The 4,038-nt window shown below is 38.5% G+C and overlaps 1 pseudogene; it reads right to left on the bottom strand.

The window, feature by feature from the left end:
• Positions 1 to 1,721: 1,721 nt before the first annotated feature.
• Positions 1,722 to 3,758, bottom strand: LOC102822386 (annotated as a pseudogene).
• Between the last annotated feature and the right edge of the window lie 280 nt (positions 3,759 to 4,038).

The following is a 4,038-nucleotide window of genomic DNA, read 5'->3' as shown; positions in this document are numbered from 1 at the left end:
CTAAGTGTTTTTGTCTTCTAACTCCAGGTCTTGGCACATATCATTATAATACTTAACTTTGTCTTCTTGAACTGCCCTTTTAAATTTTTCTGTTCAGCTCTTTTACTTCCTCATTTCTTCCATTTGCTTTAACATGTCTACACTAGTGATCATAGTTCAGTCTCTTCTGACGTTCATTTTTGTCTTTTCTTTCTTGTCTGTCTTTTTAATGACCTTTTGCTTTCTTCCTTTATGATGTTGTTGATGTCATCCCACAGCTCTTCTTGTCTTTAGTCATTAATGTTTAATATATCAAATCTATTCTTTAGATGGCCTTTAAACTCAGGTAGGATATGCTGAAGGTCATATTTTGGCTCTTTTGGACTTGTTTCATTTTCTTCAGTCAGCCCCTGAACTTCTTTTGGCTGATCTCTTCCCACAGATGTAGTCAATTTTATTCCTGTATATTCAGTCTAGTGAGGTCCATGTGTATAGTTGCCTTTTATGTTCCTTAAAAAAGATATTTGCAATGAATAAGTCATTGCAAAATTCTATCATCATTGATGATGATATCCAGCATCATTTCTATCACTAAGACCATATTTTCCAACTTCTGATCCTTCTTCTTTGTTTCTAATCTTTGCATTCCAATCACTAATAATTATCAATACATCTTGATTGCATGTTTGATCACTTTCAGATAGAAGAAGTTGGTAGAATTCTTCAATTTCATCATCCCTGGCTTTAGTGTTTAGTGCATACATTTGTATAATAATGGTATTAACTGGCCTTCCTTTTAGGCATATTGATTTTATTCTATCACATGCATCATCATACTTCAAGATAGATATTGAAATGTTCTTTTTGAGGATGAATGTGACACCATTCCTCTTGAATTTTTCATTCCTAGTATAGTAAACCATATGATTGTCTGACTCTAAATGGTCAATACCAGTCCATTTCAGCTCACTAATGCCTAGGACAGCAACATTTATGCATTTCATTTCAATTTTGACAACTTCCAATTTTTCTAGATTCATACATAGTTTGTACATTCCATATTCCAGGTGTTAATGGTGATTTACAGCTGTTTCTCTTCATTTTGAGTTGTGCCCCATCAACAAATGAAGGTCCCAAGGGCTTTATTACATTTACATCATTATGGTCAATGCTACCTTGAGGAGGCAGCTCTGCCCCAGTCATATTTTGAGTGCCTTCCAACCTGAAAGGCTCATCTTTCAGCACTATATCTGACAATGTTCTGGTGATATTGATAATATTTTCATCTTCCAGCACTACACCTGATAATGTTCTGCTGCTATTAATAGGGTTTTCATTGGCTAAATAATCATAAGTAGTCTACCTCTTTTTTGTAGTCTGTTTTATTCTGGAAGCTCAGTTGAAACCTGTCCACTATGAGAGACTCTGCTGGTATTTAAAATACAAGTAACGTAGCTTCCATCATCATAGAAACATGCAAGTCACCATAATACGACAAACTGACAGACAGGTGGTAGGTCTTCCTTGTAGGCATATGGCTATTATCCTATCACAGATAGCATTGTCCTTCAAGATTAATCTTGAAATACTCTTTTTGATGATTAATGTAATGTGATTTCTCTTCAATTTATTGTCTTTGCATAGTAAACCATATGCTTTGTCCTCCTATTCAAAATGGCCATTACCAGTCCATTTCAGCTCATTTAGAATATCTATCTTTATGTGTTTCCTTTTAATTTTATTTAGTTTGCATACTTTAATTTCAAAACAATCATAGAGTGGATGCAGTTAGAGTGTATCTGGGGATCCTCAAGGTAGAAGCCAGAAGAGGGCAGTGTAGTTTCAAAAAGCAGGACCACCAGATTCTTGATGGCTTTGTTGTTCTTGTCTGCTTCAGCCTTCTGCCTCAGTATCTTCACAATGGGGTGATCTGGGTTGATCTCCAGGTACTTTTTGGCCCTCATGTAGCCCATTGTAGAGTTGTCCTGAAGTGCCTGAGCTTTCATGATCTGTTCCATGTTGACCATCCAACCATATATACTAGTCATAATGCAGCAGTGTGAAGACACAAGTCTATTGGAGATTGTCACCTTCTCAACCTTCTTATCCAAGATTCCTTCATGAGCTTGCAAAGGTTCTCAAACTTGACCTTGCTCTCTTCCATTTTCTTGCTCTCCTCTTCATCCTCAAGTATCTCTAGGCCTTTCTCAATAACTAAGACTAGGGTCTTCCCATCAAACTCCTTGAGCTGTTGTACATATGGATAGGTTCATTCACCGAAACAACCTGAAAGCCCCACTTCTGTATTCACTCTACAAAAGCAAAGTTGGCTGCCTACTCTTTGCTCTCACCAGTGATAAAATAGATGGACTTCTGGGTCTTCATGTGAGAAACATACTCTAAAAGAGAAGTTTTTTCATCTTCAGACTGAGAAGTGTGATAGCGCAACAACTCAGAAAGGTGTCGCCAGTTTGTAGAGTTTCCCATGGATTCCAAGCTTTATGTTCTTAGGGAATGCCTCATAGAATTTCTTAGATTTATCCTCATCTTCTGACAACTCAGAGTGGAGCTCAAGGCACTTCTTGACAATGTTTTTGTGGATAACCTTCAAGATTTTGCTCTGCTAGAGTATCTCCCTGGGTGATATTGAGGTGCAGGTCCTCAGAGTCAATCACACCTCAGATGAAGTTGAGATACTCTGGTATTGACTCATCACATCTTTAGGTGATGCACACACAGAGGGAATACAGTTTAATGTTGTTCTTTTTCTTTCTGTCCTCAAAGAGGTCAAAGGGATCCCAGCAGGGAATAAATAGCAATGCTATAAATCCCAATTGACCTTCCACAGAGAAGTGTTTTACTGTCTAGTGGTGTTTCAAGTCATTTGTAAAACCCTAGTAGTAGAATTTCCATTACTCCTCTTGGGTGTATCAGGATTTCTGTCCAAATGGGCTTGGCCATGTTTAGTTTTTTCTGGTTAATGTATTTCTCCTTAATCAGCTTGGTCTTCTTTGTCTTATCTTCACCGCTATAATCTTCCTCATCTGAGCCCACATCTTCACTCTTGGACTTCTCTTCATCACCCTTATCTTATTCTTCTCTCTCACTTTTCCTCTGCCTCATCATCACTGATTTCCTTCTCTTGTTCCTTCTCCAGATAAAGAGAGATGGGATAGCCTATGAACTAACTGCAAGTGCTTCTTCACTACTTCTTTGAATCACCTCTCTTCTAGGTACTCTGTCTGGTCTTCCTCAAGGTTGAGAATCACTTTGATATTCTGACCAATGGGGCTCACCATGATCAGCACATATAGTACAGGAACCCCCAGTAGAAGATTCCCAGGCATATTGCTAATCATCATTATGTTTTGTGATCACAACCACTTTCCATGCTACCAAATAGGCAGAATGAAAGCCAGCACCAAATTTCCCATTCATGAAAATGTCTGCACCATCCTGCAGAGCCTCTATAAATGCTTTGGTGCCAGATTTGGCAAAGGTACCATGACAATGCCAGTATATACCAGAGTCAGAAGGTGTTCCTGAGGCTTGGGGATGATGTCAATTTTCAACTCTTTATCACTGTCTAACTTGGAAGGCTCTGTCAGGCTCTCATAGAATCTTGTCCAAGGCATCCAAAGCATTAGAGATAACTCTCAAAGGAAAATATCCTTGTTGGAATAGAAGGTTTTGATGATGAGTGACATGAGTTGGGCAATCTCTGCCTGAAAGGCAAAGGCCTCCACCTCCTCCTGTCCATAGTATACTTCCTCAGGCATCTTGAAGAGGAGGGGCTGCAAGCAGCAAACAGCTGCGGGTAGGCACTAAGTGCAGCTTGCACAAGGCTTGCAGGGGTGACTCAAGAGAGCTCCCCTTTTATTTGTGATGACTTTCCTAATTTCATATTTTGTACATTCCAAGTTCCAATTATTAATAGATGTTTGCAGCTGTTTCTTCCTATTTTGAGAATTTGTAATTGTCATTTGCAATTACTAATGGCATACAGCACTGAACATTTTTATATACTTATTTATCTTCTATGCATCTATCTTCATTGGC

The sequence above is a fragment of the Chrysochloris asiatica genome, unplaced genomic scaffold, assembly GCF_000296735.1.
Source record: "Chrysochloris asiatica unplaced genomic scaffold, ChrAsi1.0 scaffold00016, whole genome shotgun sequence".
NCBI classification, from domain to species: domain Eukaryota; kingdom Metazoa; phylum Chordata; class Mammalia; order Afrosoricida; family Chrysochloridae; genus Chrysochloris; species Chrysochloris asiatica.
This window is presented reverse-complemented; position numbering and strand designations above follow the sequence as displayed.